General features: G+C 40.5%; 1 protein-coding gene across 3 annotated transcripts in view; it reads right to left on the minus strand.

The window, feature by feature from the left end:
- Nucleotides 1-10,435, minus strand: part of PPM1B (protein phosphatase, Mg2+/Mn2+ dependent 1B) — an 80,054-nt gene extending 69,619 nt beyond the window's left edge. For all 3 annotated transcript variants that reach the window (XM_067703108.1, XM_067703109.1, XM_067703107.1), the window contains exon 1: nucleotides 10,295-10,435. The gene's annotated coding sequence lies outside the window, so the exon portion shown is untranslated. The remainder of the gene's footprint in view (nucleotides 1-10,294) is intronic.
- Nucleotides 10,436-19,502: the final 9,067 nt, after the last annotated feature.

Raw genomic sequence — 19,502 nt, forward strand, 5'->3', positions numbered from 1 at the left:
AAAGAAATCAAGGGCTTCCCTGGTGGCGCAGTGGTTAAGGATCCGCCTGCCAATGCAGGGGACACAGGTTCAAGCCCTGGTCCGGGAAAATCCCACATGCCGCAGAGCAACTAAGCCTGTGCACCACAACTACTGAGCCTGCGTGCCTGGAGCCTGTGCTCCACAACAAGAGAAGCCACCGCAATGAAGAGTAGCCCCCACTCGCCACAACTAGAGAAAGCCCACACGCAGCAAGAAGACCCAACACAGACAAAAAATAAAATAAAATAAAAATAAAATAAAATAAATATAATTTTTTTAAAAAATCAATAAATCCATTAAGTCAAAGTCTGAAGGAGAAATGGATTTCTATAGTAACAAAGTATGCCATGAATTACCCGGTAATCATAAAAGAGAAAATGTTTCTTGTCCATGGAGACATCTAGCAATCACCACCTTAACCCAGCAATCAAACTTAGTACCACAAATAGTGCGACGCAATCATTTTGTACCTCCTGATGTGATGTAATACGAAGCAGCATCACCTATGAAGTATCCCAGCCAAATGTTTAACCTGAATTCAACGCAGTCTTTAGTTAAGTTTTAAACAAGTTTAAAAAAAACAGACAAATTCTGAATACAGGACGTTTTACAAAATAATTGGTCTCTTGAGAAAGTCATTTTTTAAAACTGGTGTTTAAATTTAAAAGTGAATTGAGACACAACAGCAAATGCAATGTAATACAAGATCCTCACTGGACCTTGGTATGGAGGGGAAAAAACTATATACATCTGGATTGGGGATTACATGACTTCTGGGGATTAGATAATTGTGTTACGTACAATAAAAATATTTTAAGTATTGAGGAAAATGTCATTTTTTGGAGATTCATACTTAAGTATTTAGGGGTGAAGTACATGATGTCTATAGTTTATTTTTAAATGGTTCGGCAAGATTATGGATGAAGCAAATAGGGCAAAAATATAAAATACCATCGAATTTAGGTGGTGGCATATATGAACTCAATGTACTGTTACAATATTCCATAGGATTAAAAATTTTCATAATAAAAACACCAGAATGCAATGAGATTATATACTTATTAAATTTTTTTCATCAATCTCCTCCACAAATATTAGTCTTAAGTTTCCCTAAAAGCTCTCAAGGTCCTAAACTTTCCTAAAGTTCACAACCCTGATGTTTTTCCTTTTAAGCATCTGATTTCTAAAAGTGAGAACAAGGCAATTACAAGGTAAGACAATCTAATTATACTGCCATTTGACTTTTATACATTTTATAAAGATTCTTAATATATAAAACATACTGATAATTCCTTTATAGCATTTTTACTTTTCACTTTGTATAATAATTCATATACACGTTTACTCCTTTCCTCATACCACACATGGCAGACTCAGATAATCTTTGTCCCCCAAAGTATCTAACACTAGCAGACAATATTTACTTACTAAATAAAAATTGAATAGCAGGAAATTTGTGTTCATACCTTTAACACGTTAAGCATCAAATCTTTGAGAAGGAATGCAAACCTCCCTCCCCTCTTCTTACTCTCTATTCTCCTCCCCCTGAAAGATACTGTTTTTATGGGAAAATCTATTCAGCAACTATTTATAGAATATAATATAGATACATGGATAAATCTGCACACAAAACTAACACAGTTGTTGTCCCTGTGTTGCTTACACTTTGGTAGAAAATGACAATCTTAAAACAGAACTCTTTTTTTTTTTTTTTTCGCGGTACGCGGGCCTCTCACTGTTGTGGTCTCTCCCGCTGCGGAGCACAGGCTCCGGACGCGCAGGCTCAGCGGCCATGGCTCACGGGCCCAACCACTCCGAGGCATGTGGGATCTTCCCGGACCGGGGCACGAACCCGTGTCCCCTGCATCGGCAGGCGGACTCTCAACCACTGCGCCACCAGGGAAGCCCAGAACTCTTAATTTAAGAGTCAAAAGAACCTCAAGACATCAGATGGTCCAACCCTCTGCCTTAACGCAAAAATATTACATTACAGATTAAAGCCACTAAATTGGAGAAAGAATAAGTAACTCACAAAGTCACAGGATCATTAAAAGGTTCAGTGGGAACCTCAAACAGGGTCTTCTGCCTCCTGGTTTACCATATATCATTTAGTATAGCAATAAGAGAAAGCACTCAAATGTTCCAAGGCTCTATGGTAATGACTACCTGGAATACCCCAACCCAACAATTTTATGAAATATTCTCACTTAACAAACAAGAACACTGAGGCTTAGAAACATTAAGTAACTTGCTTTAAATTACCCATCTACAGAGTGGTGGAAGAGGGATTCAAATCCAGGTGGTCTGACTTTAGAGTCTATGCTTCCAATCACCTTCCTCCTTTTGGAACTTTTTCCAAAAACATAGCCCACTCCTAGTACAAAGCTTTCTTACACTTAATATACACATACAAACATATGCAACAAAACGGTGCCAAGCATCCTACAGCATTACCTAAAAGCATAGAGTAGCAAAGATTCAGAAATATGTATCTAAATCTTTGGAAAAGACGCCTCATGCGCATTTGTGAAACAGTTAATTCTCACCTAGGTCTGTGGATGTAGACCAGTTTTCATTCTTAGATGACTAAGAAGATAACAGATTTAAGGCCTAAAAACATACTCTTTTAATGTCATCACTGTTTGGCCAGCACCTCTGACCATCGTTCAAGTATAATCCTGAAGCTACTGCCATCTAGCATCTCCCAAACTTTGTTAGACAAAATATCACACAACCAGTTAACCATCACACTTATTTTTACCTTGTTAGATCGTTTTCAGTCCTCTTAAAACCCAGGGTCAGTGTTATTCCAGACAGCTCTCTATAATTAACTATGCATTTCTACTCCTTTATATTCAAAATATACCTTATACCTGACTCCGTAACTTGGCCATGTAATATATATCCGAACCAAAACAAAAGACCCACCTACATGAATTCTACTTTGTAGGATGGTCATAAAGTCTGAAAACATAAATATTATTTTAACATATTCTATAACATCAATAAACCATTTATTGTGTATGCATCTGTGTTTCCAGACCTGGTAGCCACCCTGTACTTAAATAAAAATCAAGTAAGCAAAGACAGAGGCAGAAAAAGCAACACAAATCAAAAGTACAACAGCAAATAACCTGAACTAAAATACAAACCTATCTCTGAGAAAAAGACTCAAGATGTAAGATAAGAGCAATAACATTCTAAATCATCACTTAATCCTTATAAGCCTCTACTTCCCTTATGAACTAGAGTTAGATTTTATAAAACAAAAACAAAATGAAAGTATAACTTAACTCTATTATGTACTGAGCTAAAAGTTACCATTTCACTTTCACATTTTGATTCAAAACACTCCAGAAGAGCTGAACATAAAGAAGTTAAACTCAGTTTCCTTACATTTAGGACCTAGAACCACCAAAGCTTTAATTAAATTCTGAATCATATAAACAAACCCAATTATAAGAGATAATTTAAGAAATCAAGTAAGGTTGTTTTTGTCTTGTTTTTCCATCTAAAATACAGGCACTCAAAGATGTCCAAATGTTGAACAGCTTCATGAACCTGGTCTGAATTACAGTACTAAATTTAATATATTCAAAAGTACAAGTTCTTTTGCACATCAATTTTGATAAAAGTGATAAACACATTAAAAGTGAAACTAGAAATTTGAAGGCTTATTTGAGTGCTATAAAGGAGGTATCTTAGGTCATGAATGGAACTAGTGTTCATTTTTACATTGGGGCACTGAAATAAACACAAGTTGATTTGCTTTAAAATAAAAAAATCGATCTCAATTCACTGCAGCAAGCAAGATCACATGAAACTCTAACTCAATGACTCACTAATGAAAGCAAAAGACCATTATGCATTAAAACAAAAACAAACATCAAAGATCTCTCATGCTTATAAGTGTGCAATGTTTGCGTAAACTCAAGAAGAGCCATCTTTACCAAACTGGATCATCACTAGTAAAGTTAAAGAACAGAAGTAGAAAACTAAGCACCTACTTCATCATAAGTGCAAGAGGACATCCTCATCCAGAAACTTACAATGCAGGAAGACAAAGACACAACTTCAAGTAATATACCACAACTACGGAATTAAGGGACGCAGTGGCTATATACAGATCAATATGAGCACAATAAACCTAAGAGACAGATTGACTCCATCAGCTATCTTCAAGAGAACGGTCTTATAACTAGAGACAGAACAGCAGTCACAAATCAGTGACAGTATTTCAGACACTACTGGCCAACCATTAATCTTTCAGCTATATTCGCAAAAGAAGAGAAACAACAGGGTCTTTTCTAAACACAAATAATAACATATATTTTATAGGTACATCCCAAGTTATTTAAACCAGACTTGTTAAAAGACCTGTTTACCCTCCTCCCATTTTCCCATCTTTTCTCCCATTCTCCTGTCCAAGAACCCCTCTATCCAAAGTTGGACAGTACATGGTGTTTCCCCCAGCTTCCCTCATGCCTAATGTAGGGATTTCTTTTTTTATCTTTGGCTCACATTTTAATCTTAGGTACAACAATATTTCCCCCTTCCTACTTCCTCTTTTCATATTCCAGTTTTTGTCCAGTTACAGAAAAACTCTTCTTCCCTCTCTCTTGTCAAAAATAGTAAAGCTCTAATCATAGCTTCTCAGCAAAGTGTAGAAAACACCATACATGCCAAATCCCACTCATAATTAAATCATCCACAAAGGAAGCAGAGTTGTAATGTAAATTAAGGAAGAGTTTGTTATCGGAACAGAAGATCTCCGAGGGCAGGGATTGTGTCTATTTTGTTGGGCCTCCTGCCTGGAATGGAACCTTGCATATTAGAAGGCACTCTGAATGCAAGAATAATTGGGGCGTAAGAGGAGGGTAGCCCACAGACTAAATACTATTAAGCTCTACTGAATTTTTTTACTTCTCAATGGGTTGGTAGCCTAGAGAAGTAAAAGTAACAAGAAGCCTCTCATATCTAAACTTGATCTCCCACACATTCTATCATTTAGAGTTGCTTTGAGTTTAATTATTTGCTCTTTGTAAGAGACTAGGAAGGGCCACCTGTGTTCAATAGATAGCACCAGTTCCTTAACTCAGAGTTGATTGCTTTAATCAGAAAAGGGAAAAAGAAAAACTCTTTGCCAAAATAGCTTAAGCACCCATGAGTAATATGGACACTCCTAGATTCTCCTATTCATAAGAACATCTATTAACCATCCCTTTTCAAGGTTAGGAGCGCACTTATACATACCTACACCAAGAAAATGCAATTATACTTAAGAATCAGTGACGTTACCCTCAAGCTTTTAAAAGTTCTTTGAAATCCCTCAGAACTTCACAAATTTATCAAACCTACTTCTCAGGTATGTACTACCTATCAAACAAACTCTATACACTTGGCTTTTTTCTTATATAACAAACTTGATTATACCTAATAACATAACCACATTTGACAACAGTTTTCCCTGAAAGAAAAGGTTTTTCATATTTCTTTCATACAAATGCACTTTTCATTCACAGCCTATTTTGAAATGGAGATCATTCTACATAGACAAAAAGCACCAGCAATACCAGACACAGGTCTTACCCTCCCTATATCACTACCAGTAATTGGTCCCATCTCTAAAAGTAAAACAAGTTCCTTAATATTAAATACAAGTCTTGCAATGTTTCTCTCTCATCTAAACTTCAGACCATGTTTTAGTAGATCTTCTTTTATTCAAAAGGATGCAAAACAAGTTTTCCAACTAGCATTATGTTTCTTAACTTTAAGATCTTTAATTTTCAAGAAATAAATCAATTTAAAGCCAATAAATATAATCTTGATATTTTAACATACTCCAAAAGAAAACTATGAATCCATTTTTAGCAAGTTACTATTAAACTACTTATTAAGTCATAAAAGCATGAAATTGGCAAACTATGCTTTAAATGTTACAAATCATGTTAAATGTCTAAATATATGAACAAGCTAAAACTACAATTGATTGTTAAACTACTGGGTTCTTCAGTAAGTTATTACGAAGGGTATCATGTTAAGATATTGCAGATGTGGTCAGAAGTTAGCTGTAGTAAAAGAAAAAAAAATTTACTTGAGAAATTCTGTGTCATGGCTTACCATAATTCAGAGCAAAATGTTTATGTCTGTCATTAACATTAAACTTAAGAGGAGAAATAAAACACTTGAAAACTTAAAAAAAAAAGGTATGAGCTACCACATGGTATTTGTTTCCTAGGTTGCTAGATGATACTAAAAACTAAATCTCAAAATCTTCATAACACCTGAGAAATGAAACTACAGTAGACAGACTACACTTGTGGAAAGCTTTATACCTTTATCAAGAATTCAGTGAAGACTTATTTTTATAACACTGATTCAACTATCTAATCAAATCACTCTAGTCTAAATGGTGGTGGTCTGGTCTGGGGACAAACCAGAGAGACAGAATGCTGAAAAGTGTAACTCAAGTCAAATCTAAACAAGGAGGTTAAATCACCTTAGAAATGTTTCATTTGAAAAGAAGATTCAAAAATGGCTAATCAGAGATATAAGCATACTTAAATTAGTTGGAAAGATCAAAAGTTATTTTATTTTAAATCAATGTTTTGATGTAAAGAAGTATCACCAACAAAGACAAGAATAAAAAACAGATTATGAACCCCATGTATCTTTTTTTTTTTTTTTTTTGCGGTACGCGGGCCTCCCACTACCGTGGCCTCTCCCGTTGCAGAGCACAGGCTGCGGAGGCGCAGGCTCAGCGGCCATGGCTCACGGGCCCAGCCGCTCCACGGCATGTGGGATCTTCCCGGACCGGGACACGAACCTGTGTTCCCTGCATCGGCAGGCGGACTCTCAACGACTGCGCAACCAGGGAAGCCCCCATGTATCTTTTTCTTCACCTGTACTTGTTAGATCAGCTGCTAGAAGCTGATGACAAGCTCTGTTACTTTATAAATTTTATGACAGTCAAGCAAAAACTATAAAAATCAATACTCCCCAAATCGACACTATTTTACCTTCACCGTTCAGTTTGAGTACAGGATAGTGAGACGGGTAGTAATCCAGATTACACTTTTGTAGTTTTCTCAATTTCTAGGAATCTTATTCATATCCCCAATTACTCAATCCTCCTAATCCACACAGTGTGAAAAATCATCAAAAATCCATATTCCCCAAAATTCTCTTACCACTCATTGTAATTTTAACCTAAGTATTACTTAAATAAATTTTCCTATTAGAATTTTGGAACTTAAAAAAATTTTAACTCTTAGAACTCTGATACTTCAGTTGTTTCCCTACTAATTTTTCCTTAAATCAGTGAACTGTGAAAGGCATATTTCACAAAAAAGTAAAATGCCATGTATATTTTAATAAGTGAATTTTATTCACCTTATTAATATCTTATGAAGGACTACTGTAGAGTTCTATTTTATTTACCTTCTATGCTAGATAATGTCAAAAAATACTTTTAAATAATTACGTATAATATACAAATATTCATATAATGTAGATAATACATGTAACTACCACCACTGAGTATGGGGGGGAACATTCACTCCCAGTATCACGTGCAATAAATGTTTACCAATCCATCTACAAGGACATGTTTGCAATCTTTCCACTACTGGCTCAGCCAGTTTTCAATGAAACTCCACAATCGCTAAACAATACTATGGCAAATTCTACTCTTCCACGAATGCCAAGAGATAGTGTATCAGCGTCACATTTTAATTCAAAAAACTCCATTAAAAAAATGTACGTTATAAGAAAATAAACTTTCAACGACAGCCACTTTTTCTGACCTCGTCAACTTGTGAATGAGGCGTTCTTAGAAGCACAGATATTTTAGACACTATATTATTCCTTCAAATGCTGTAATCTTAAGGGATTTGGTAATTACATGTGAATTACTAACATAAGCTAATATTTACTGACCTATCAGACAAACTGAAAAGGCTTTCACCTGTTCCTGGAGTCTTTATAGAAATCACCCAGTATAAGAAAACAGGTGTTGAAAGCTCTGATGGTCACATCACAGAGAATAATCACAACATGAACAAATCCAAAGGGTAATGTCCAAGAAACTGGGGAAATCTTAACTAACGGGTATGAAAGATCAAATAAAAATACTATTCCATGCTGACAGTGCAACATAAACACTGCAGAAACTGTAGTAAGACTTTTTATGAGAGCAAAAATAAATGAAGAGGAAAAAAGACAAACAACCATTTAAAAAAAAAAAGATAAAGAAGACACTGAGAGAAGGTAAGAAGCACAGTAAAAATCAGGATTATCCCTGAAAGAAAATCTGTTGACTAACAAAATCTGTTCTAAATACTAAATAAAAGTTCTATTGAAACAACCCCTTGTCCATTCAAGAAGCCTACAATATTATTCCTTTAAGAAATTACCATTTCAGGGCTTCCCTAGTGGCAGAGTGGTTAAGAATCCACCTGCCAATGCAGGGGACATGGGTTCGAGCCCTGGTCTGGGAGGATCCCACATGCCGCGGAGCAACTAAGCCCATGTGCCACAACTACTGAGCCTGAGCTCTAGAGCCCGCGAGCCACAACTACTGAGCCCATGAGCCACAACTACTAAAGCCCACATGCCTAGAGCCCCTGCTCGCAACGAGAAGTCCCGCACCGCAACGAAGAGTAGCCCCCACTCGCCACAACTAGAGAAAGCCCGTGGGCAGCAACAAAGACCCAATGCAGCCAAAAATAAATAAATTAAATAAATAAATTTTTTTAAAAAAGAAATTACCATTTTAATAGTAAAACTGCAACTGTATCTTTTTAAAAGGCTATACACTTGGAAAAGACTACTATAATAATTAGAACAACTTGCCTCACCATTTATTTAGAAATGCTCTATTTAAAAGCAGGCCAACAATAGGAACTTTGCTATTGCACAACAGAGAAAGTAAATGAAATAATGTCTATTAACATTCAGTGTTGATAACATGTTTCTGCATCTCCTAGAACATACTGATCTACGCTAATCTGAACAATTTACCACTTCCACATCCATGCAGTAGCTCAAATAAAATGAGTTCCTGTGTTAATCCCACAGTAAACCTCGGTAATTCTCACATCACAGGAGTTGTAAACGTTTGTTAACAGAAAAAGAATGTTTTTCCCAAAATAGCTACATAACTCTTAAGACTACTCAAATTCCTAAATAATCCTTTTTACAAGACTCCCACCAACTTTATTTTGATACATTAAACATGTGGAGCCTATTTTAAAAGGTATTTAACAGTGACTTCATCAAAACAGCTTCCTAGCTGTTCTCATGTCTTTTTTCTAAAGTTTTCAAATTGTTTTTAAGCCAACTTGAATAGTGATGAATGTGAGCCGCTATCAAAACGCTTAAGAAGCATTCTGCCAAACAAGATGGGCAAAAATGTTCTAGATCTGCTCAATCTGACATTAGAGGTCATGCAACTTGAAAAATGAAATAACTATTTCCAACACTCATTGAGCCCTTCATTTTAAACATAACTTCAGGGCTATTTCCACACTCTACATTTAATAATACAATTTTTTAAAAAGGATGTTAGGCTCGGTGAAATCAGAAACTGATCTGCCACTTAAAGCTGGTGAGTCTATTCTTAATGGGCCTCTGGTAGATTTGGGATACTGACGATAGCAGTTTCATTTAAGAACTTCACTAGTAAAAAGAATGACACCCGAAAAGGATTGCTGGGGAAGACAGGGAAGAGAAGACCGGAGTCTCCTGAGAAGAAAAAGAGAAACGATTTAAATAAAGTCGCTAAGGAGGAAGGAGGTGGTGAGACGCGCAGACAGAAGAGCGAGAAAGAAAATTTAACGAGGAAGTGAAATGGAGAGCAGAGGAAGGCAGAAGCTAATGAGGAAACAAATGGGAAAAGGTAGTGTTTTCAAACAGGCATGCACCAGGAAGGGACGAGTTACGGCCTGGAGTAGCCCCAGTGCTTTCAGGTGAAAGAGATGCTCGCAGAGAACAGGGACAAGCAGTTTACTTCCAGGCTTTTGAGCAAACTAAAATTCCCTGCCCCGAACCTCTCCCAGCCTCGGCCGAGCGCGGAGGCGGCGGCTGGGGAAGGGGCCTAGCCAGGAGCCAGGCCCGGCGTTCCGCTCCTCTGGGCTCCGCGGCCGAGGGCAAGAGGCGAGGATTAAGCGGGGAGAGGTCCCGGCCGCAGCTCGGCGGCACCCCGAAAACGGTCCGGGGCCTCGGCGGTGCCCGCGAGCCGTTCCCCCTGCGGCGGGGCGCCCAGCGGCCTTACCTGGGGCGAGGGAGGGAGGCGAGGTCTAGGGCGTCCGCTCGCGCCCGCCGCAGAACCCCTCTGCTGCACTCAGCCCAGGCTTCCAACGGAGGCGCGACCCTGGCTCAGCCGCCGCTTCCCCCTCGGGGTCTTGGCCACCGCCTCCGCCGCCTCCGGGGCTGTTTACACCGTTGGGCCCCGCACGCCGCCGCCGCCGCCGCCGCTGCCGCCTTCTCTCCACCCTAGCGCCGTTGCCGATTCGGCCGCCGCCACCTCCTCCGCCGCAGCCTCGTCTCTCTGGAGCATCTTCCAGCCACCGAACCCTGAGAAACAGAGACTCCAGCCGCGCCGGCAGGAAACTCCCCCGCAACTGCTAGGGGGACGAAGCGGTCAGAACACCGGCGGCTTTTCCGCCATTGAGCAGCAGCCGCTCGGCTCCTTCTGCAACCCCCCTCCCCGCACCCTCTCCTTCCCCGCCCCTCGGAGAGCCCCACCCCCAGCTCCCACCCATTGGCACGCCGCGCGGTATCTCGCTGTACCCGGTTTGCTGGACGGCCCGTCAATCACCGCCCTCCCTCCCAGTCCCGCAGCCCCTGTGCCGCCGTCCTTAGTTTTCCCCGCCCACAATGCCCCTCCTCTGTGTTCCTAATTTCCCATTGGGCATCAGTGACCACCTTCAATTGGCAAGGTCAACTATCCATCAAACACCGCCCACTGAGTGAGACCCAACCCTTCATTACCCTTTACTTCATTCAGCCCCGCCTCTGCTATACCTCCGGACGTCAGGGACCAACCCACCCTAACAGCCATACGTAGAGACCGTCGTCAATCAAATAACGCCCACCTGCGCTCCGCCTCTCAAAGCCCGAGTCCTAGCGATAGTCTTTTCTTATTGGTATAAAGGGTGGCCCGAACTCTAAATCATTGGCTTTCTCTACATGTCCGTCACGGAACCAATTTCCAAGTCCGTCACACCGGCTTTTTTTAAATGAACGCGCAAAAGGCGGGGAAGTATTCGAAAAGCGATTGGCTAGTCTTCGGAAACGGTCAAACCCAGAGTCTTTGCGGAGGCTTCTCGTTCTGTGAGGACCATGTCCCTTTATTTTTGACCTCCAAGCCTCGCGTAAAACAAACGCCATAAAGGAGCCAGCGGGCTGTCCAATTATAGGTGTGGAGGCCTAGTCCCACCCGGAATTGCAGGGGGTTGGCTGCTGATTGGCAAACAAAGTCCTACTAGGCCCCCATTGGAGGATATAAACGCCTCTCTTAGACGTCGAGACGGGAAGGGAAGGCGCAGGCGAGGACAAGAAGCGATCTAGGGAGAGGCGGTTGTTTTGCTTTAGCCAGCGGGTGGGGCGCACGCGGGAGAGGGAACCTCGGGAGGCAGGGCTCTGGAGGGGGTGTTGCGGGGAGGGGAAAGGCCCGGATGCTCCCTAACAATGAAATCATCGCCGACCAATCAGAGCAGCTGAACTGGGATACCTGCCTAACCTGTCCCCAGAAGCGAAGAAAATGAGTTAGAGAGCGGGAAATTGGGGTGTCAGGAGAGGACAAAAAGCGACGTGAGAAAATGAGACAGGCGATCCCTTCAGGAGGATTCTGTGCTGTTAGGGGTTATTTTTATTCCTTCTCGGCCCGCACTGCCTGGCATTCAGCCCTTGACATTTCCGTGTTTTGTTTCTTAGTCAACGTTGATTTTAGAAACTCTTGGCCTAGTCTTTGACATTCGTTCGCTCCACAGTTATTGAACGCCTGCTATTTGCCAGGCACTGTTCGGAGAGCTGAAGTACAAAAATTAGGTATAAGATGATGGGTGCTATAACTGAAACGTGGTGACGGTGAAGTAAAGGATCTCCTGTGAGTAAGTTTACGGAGGAAGGCTTCACAAAGATACAGGATTAGTCTAGAATGAATGACTCAATAGGAGGGTGAGGGAAGTGGACTTAATTCTTCCAGCAACTGAATTAGACTAAAAGGTACTGCCAGGTTAATCTGCCCCTCCTCCACCCCCAACAAAAGAATGATAACTAGAGTGTAATGAAGGCATTCTAGTACCTTAAGACACTTTTTTTTTTTTAATGAAAATTCCCTGAAAAAGAATTTAAACCTTATTCATACTTCGGTGTAAATTGGTTTGGGTAGACAATTTAAGGTAAGATCCAACAGAGTGCTGTTCAGCTTAAGGGCTGTCAGTGTTTGCGGGAGAAGGGCAAATTTAAGAATAGGGCAGTTGTCCTAGCCATGGTGAGGATGGCAGAAATAAAGACTTGATTGCAATTCAGATGTCTTGATCTACTCAAGTTTGTGTAAGGATAGTGTTTCTTACAGCATGGTGGCTAGACCACCAGCATCAGAATCACCTGGGGTGCAGATTCCTGGGTCCACTCACATCTATAATATCAGGGACTCTGGGGACAAGACTTAGTTGAATTTTTAAACGATTCCCCAAGGTGGTTTTTATGAACACCAAAAATTAAGACCTTCTAGCATAGGTAATGAAGACACCATAAACTAAAATTCAGTTTCCCTACTTCTGCACCTTGGGAAGACAAATAATAAGAAAAAGAAGTAGACCCATTTAGATTTTGCCTCTCCCTTGTCCCCTTTATTATCAGTATGGGATCATACAGTCCTCAGGAAATATTTCTTCAATGACTTATAAAATCTGTTTCTTTAAATCATACTCCTTTGCCTGACACACCTTATATAGGGGTAAGGGAATCTAGGATCCCAGCTTCCAAAACAGGAATCATGCTAAAGATCATAAAAATGGAGACATCTAGGGACCCTTGTCTTGAGAATCCAAGCAACCGCAAAGGGCATCAGAGAATTTTCTTGGTCTGCTTGATGTCCTTCTCACTTTCCCTTGGTTGACCTCAAAATTAATACAAAGCACAATCATTTAGGTGGGCTCATCATGCATTCTTTCAATCACTAAAAATAAGGATGTTTTGAATACTGTTCTAGGTGCTGAGAATATAACAGGGATCAAAAAGATTTTAGGTTAACTTTGTTATATACTTTATCTAATTAAAACACTGAACCAATAGAGAAGGTCCAAGAAGATTCACAAAATTGATGTGTACCATTATAACATATATAATGTGTCAGAAACATTGAATACCATCATAGTGGGCTCTTCTACAAACTAGCTATGTGGCTTCAGCTAGTAACTAAGCTATCTTCAGCTAGTCAACAAGCCTTGGTTTGCCCTTCTGTAAAATAGCAATCATAACATCTTCCAAAGTCAGATGAAGAGCTTTAGACACTCTCAGTAATAATACAAAGCACTCCCCAATACATAATTTAAAATGGAAATAATACTAAACGTAATGTAGAAAAGGTTCTAATTTTTCCAATGTTGACTATAGTATTCTCAAGTTCTTTTTTAAATAAGACATCAGATATCAATTTTTTCCAAATTTGGGTGCCCCAGTTTTGCTGGGGCACTAAGCCCACACTTGGTAATCCAGTGCTGCCTACTTCACGTGACTATTTTAAAGATTAAATGAGATATGGTATATAATAGCACCAAATACAGTGCCTGTCACAGTTGAATCAGAATATATGTCATAGAGAAGAAATTTCATTTATTCATTCAGCATATTTACGTGCCTGTTATATGCAGATGTTATATGCAGTCTGTTATATGCAGACTATATTCTCTATATTCTCTGACAAGGAGCTTCAGAATCAAACTTCAAGTAGTCTGATTTGAGCAGAATGATCCTCTCCCTTCTTAACCACTGGAAATGTTCCACTAATAAACCTGTTTTCTTAAAAAAATTTCACCAGCTCCACTCTACAAATATGTATTAAGCGTTCACTGTGAATCAGGTACTATGGTAGGTGATAGGCATTGCTGCCTGTGGAATTAATTAACTGATATTGTGGTATAATAAGAAATATATATTTGGTCTTCATCCAAACATAGTTTTGCAGCCATGTTTCTGTTTTATGTATGCACGCACAGATGAAAGTAAAATCAAGCAGAGGCAAAACCAAGAAATCTTTGCAGATACCAGTAGGTCCTCAACGCACCTAGCTCTTTCATTCCCAAGCCATTAAAGACCTTAGGCTCTGAGACACCAGGGCTTCACAGCTTTCTAACTTCCATAAGGTTAAGTGGATCTGGCGCCATGGATGATACTTTAACTGAAGTTTATCCCTAAGGTCATGTAACTCTCAAAGCTTGCATGAATCAGAGTTGGGCAAGAAACAGTTGGTGCAACCAAATTAGGAATTTTGAGGAGAGTGTAATAAAGGGACTATTTTCAAAGATGCAGGCAGGGTAGAGATAAATCATAAAGTCTAATCCCCTCAGGCTAGTAATAGGGAAGCATGGTATCACCTCTGTTCCTGAAGGGATGAGAGTAGGAAGGGCTTCCAGAAACCTGTACCTGGAGAGCGTTGTATGCAGAGGGTTCCGTGACAAGAACTCTGACCTGTGGTGAAGGACAAAGTAAGCCCTCTTCAAGTAGGGGATAAATACCCCAGCCTCACTCTCCTCCCTCCCTTTGATCTCCCACAGGTGCTACCCATTGGCCAAACCCAACTGGAGCCTGTTGATGCTATCCATATAGGTCACAGAACAAGATGGAGAAATGGAGGGACACCCGGATGTCTAGAGGGACACCAAGAGATATCCAACACACATATATTTGAAGACAACAAGCACACACATATCATGTATTTCTAGTTATAGAATTCGTCTTTTTCCGTAGTTGAAGAAAATTCAAGTCATAAAACAAAGAAGAAAAATGTTCGAAGAAATCCCTAAATCAAAGATCTCAAAGTCTGAGGACCCCTGAGGGTCTACAAGGTCAAAACTATTTTCACAATGATATTAAGACATTATTTGCCTGTTTCACTCCTGTTCTTTCACAAGAATACAGTGGAGCTTTCCAGGGGCTATGTAACAGTATGTTGCTTTTGCAACATGCTGAATGCAAAAGCAAATACAGATTCCAACTGTCTTTTTTTGGTTTTTTAACTAGGATTTTTTTTTTTTTTTTTTGGCTGTGTTGGGTCTTTGTTGCTGCATGTGGGCTTTCTCTAGTTGCAGCGAGTGCGGGCTACTCTTTGTTGTGGTGCATGAGCTTCTCGTTGCAGTGGCTTCTCTTGTTGCGGAGCATGGGCTCTAGGCAGGCGGACTTCAGTAGTTGTGGCTCACGGGCTCTAGAGTGCAGGCTCAGTAGTTGTGGCGCATGGGCTTAGTAGCTCCGCAGCATGTGGGATCTTCCCGGACCAGGGATCGAACCTGTGTCCCCTGCATTGGCAGGCCGATTCTTATCCACGGTGCCACCAGGGAAGCCCCTCCAACTGTCTTTTATTAAGCCAGAGTTTAAAGAGATTTGCAAAAATATAAGACAATGTCTCTTTCCTCACTAATATTTTTGTTATTACAGAAAATAGTGATGTGTCACCAAAAAATGCTATTTATGTAACATATACTATAAATTGATAAATATTTTTAAATTTCTCAATTTTAATTTATAGTATAATAAATATTTATAGATATAACCCACACAGACAAAAGCTCTTTGGATACTCAATAATTTATAAGAGTGCAAAGGGATACTGACATCAGACTGTTTGAGAACTGCTCTAAATCATACTCCACCTAGGGCCAGCTCCAAAAGTAAGCCAGTGGTAGTTTAATGAGCTGAGGAGTAGGAGGATGGGAAGAAAAGGATGACCCAGAAGCTAATATACCTGCCTCCCTTCTCTCCACTCTCTTTTCTTCCCCTTTACCTATTTTTAAGCCTTTTCAGATTTCCTCTCCCTATTGAATCCCTGTAGCACTTTGCTGCTGCAATCCTACCGCACTTACCCTATTCTACCTCATATTTTAATTATTTAGGTAATTTATAATTCCAACATGCTACCCCGTCTGAAGGACACGTGTATGAGCACATGTGCACACACACACACACACACCCCCAATGAGAAGTTCTTAACCTGAGGTCCACAGAGTCCAAGGGGATTGAATTCACAAGTTTATGAATTTGGAGGGGAAAAAAGTTACACATTTATTTTTATTAACCTCTAACTGAAATTTAGCCTTTCTTTCTTATGAATGTAGACAACATACCACAGTAGCAGTAACTGTACTGTGACTTTATCATCATCATAGATTACTGATCTCTTTATATCACATTAGAGTTGTTACAGAGCTCTCGAAATATTTACAATCAACACTATTTTGAAATTACAGGAATTATTAGACTCACCATTAGATCTTTTTATTCATGAAGAAACATATATACCACTGTATCACAAATTTGCTTCTTTAATAAGTTTGATGACTATTTCAATATAATTGGTTTCCTTTGAAATCTTATGAACTTTATTTTATGTATTTTAAAACATTATCCTGGGAAGGGATCCACAGGATTCACCAAAGGACCCCTTTGCAAAAAAGAAAAAAAGAAAAGAAAAGGTAAACTCTGAGGAGTAATAATCCTGGTGAGACAGTAATCTCCAGTTCAGCAAAGACGTTATTTCTTTTGTTGTACATCGTACACAGTGGCTGCTCAATAATCACTTATTGAATTGAATTCGGGGGATCTCGAGTGGTTCACTGGATGATTTCCCCTTCCTCAACACCACTCTGCCAAGGCTGGGCAGGCCCTGCCCTGCTTCCTCTGAAGACAGGAAGTTGATCAAGCTCTCGCCATCCTGCATGCAATCCCCACAGCCTTGGAGGCCAAAGCTGGCTGCCTCAGAGCTAGATGCGCCTCTGTGTTTTAAGGTGAGTGTCATGCATAAGAGATCATTGAGATTATGGTTACAACACGGGGGTGTTATCAGAAACACTTTTTACTTGGAGCCCAGCGATATAAATTCTGCAAAACTACAAAATGTTTAAACATGCTTGGCTGTATAAAACTACCATCAGGCATTTATGTTGAGCATTTATGCCCAAACTCATTTACATTATTCATTTGCTTTGTTATATTTTGTTTTCTTTTTACAGTAAACTACATTTCTGCCAACTTTTCGTCTTTTGCTTCTTGGTAGCACTTCCATTTGCTTATGCAATCTGGTAGTTTGCTCATGTTTCAGAAACCTAAAGGAAAACATTGGGCTACTTTTCCCTTATTTTTCTTCCACACCTGCAAGTACTCCTTTCCTGTTTACCTTGTCTGAAAGCTCTTTACCTCCTGCTATTAAAGCTGGATACGAGTGCTGATCTTGAGAATCTAAGCAGACTGTCAGGATGAAGCAGTCATCACGGTGATGAGCACAGGAGTAAAGTCACAGGTTGGTTATATTAGCGACAAGTATGGAGGGATATAGTTGTAAGAAAACTCTCAAATGAAAAATTCATGATGAAAGGGACATGCCGGACTTGAATGCTATTAGTTTAAAATGTTTCATAATAAGGCCCACATTTAATGTCCTTTAGATAAAGGCCTTATGTTTCTGGAAAATAGCAGAGACCCCAGCAGTTAGATAACTAGTCCAGAGAAAGGTATCTTATCAGGACCTGGCCACAGAAAGATTGAAGATCAGGGTTGAGAAATTCAGGCTCTGAGGCCAAGTAGAAATGGCGACAGGAGAGGAAGCCAGAGAATCCGAGAACAGCCAGGGGAGATCAGCAGCAGAAATGAATGGAAACCGAACCAGTGAGAGGCCAAACTAGGGTTTCTTATGTTTTCCCTGCCTGGGACCAGAACTTGTCTCAAAGTCCCAGAGTGGGTTCAAACCTTAGACAAGGGTTACGGAAGGTACAAGGCCGCAGAGGGGTTGGGGAAGCAAGGACAGGAAGTCCCTTCCAAGTGAGAGTTTCCAGAGTCTCCAACTTGATAGGCCAGATACTGTTCTAAACACTTTACATATATTAATTCCTTTGTTCCTTACAACAACAACGCCATGAATTGTTTCTGTCATTCTATTTTACAGATAAGAAAATTGAGGTGTGGAAGTTATGTAACTTGTTCAGAGTTACCTAAATAGTGAGTGGCATCACTGAGATACAACTGCAGGCAGTCTGGCTCCAACAAAAGAGCATACCTTTTTCATGTTCCCTTATAAGGGTAAGGACAACTCTTTAGAACCTCCCATTTCCTGCCTCTTGCCCCTCAAGTGTCACTAGCTAGCCTGATTTGCATCACATGCACATTCCTAAACCAAATCACCCTAAGGGGAATGAAATTATCATAGATAGTTTAGACTAACCAAGAGTAATCTCTGGGGCTGGAGGGTAACTAAACCTCCCCCTATACATCAACTAAGTGAGGTTCTTCAAAGGAAGGGGCTTGTGCTCCACATTTGAGGCTCAGATTCACTGAGGCAGTACCGGGAGTCACAAGAATGGGACAAATTTCTGAGGAAGATGGTATAGAAATCAGAGGACTAAAAACTGAAACTTAAAGACATTCAGGGGAAGGATGGTTGAAGCAATATAGTCCAAATGTTGAGAACTGTTTAAGCTATGTGGTAGGTACATGGGGTTCGTTATGTAATATCACTGTCTATTTTTGTGTGTGTCTGAAAATTTCCCTAATGAAAATTTTTGATCCCTGGTGGCACAGTGGTTAAGAATCTGCCTGCCGGGCTTCCCTGGTGGCGCAGTGCTTGAGAGTCTGCCTGCCAATGCAGAGGACACGGGTTCGTGCCCCGGTCCGGGAAGATCCCACATGCGGCGGAGCGCCTGGGCCCGTGAGCCATGGCCGCTGAGCCTGCGCATCCGGAGCCTGTGCTCTGCAACGGGAGAGGCCGCAACAGTGAGAGGCCCGTGTACCGCAAAAAAAAAAAAAAAAAAAAAAAGAATCTGCCTGCCAATGCAGGAGACATGGGTTCGAGCCCTGGTCCAGGATGATCCCACATGCCGTGGAGTAACTAAGCCTGTGCACCACAACTCCTGAGCCTGCGCTCTAGAGCCCGCGAGCCACAACTACTGAAGCCTGTGTGCCTAGAGCCCATGCTCCACAACAAGAGAAGCCAACACAATGAGAAGCCCGCACACAGCAACGAAAGAGGAGCCCCCACTCACCGCAATTAGAGAAAGCCAGCGTGCAGCAACAAAGACCCAATGCAGCCAAATAAATAAATACATAAATAAATAAAAGTATGAAGTAAATTTTAGCTATTATTATTATTTTATAAGGATGTGATGCTTGGAGCTGTGGCAGCCATTTGTGACTATGGAGGGGCAAGCTTGAGGAGAAAGACCAGCTCACTGCGCATGAGAGGAAATGTAGAAAGGACCTTAATCACTGAT

The sequence above is a fragment of the Pseudorca crassidens genome, chromosome 14, assembly GCF_039906515.1.
Source record: "Pseudorca crassidens isolate mPseCra1 chromosome 14, mPseCra1.hap1, whole genome shotgun sequence".
Lineage (NCBI taxonomy): Eukaryota > Metazoa > Chordata > Mammalia > Artiodactyla > Delphinidae > Pseudorca > Pseudorca crassidens.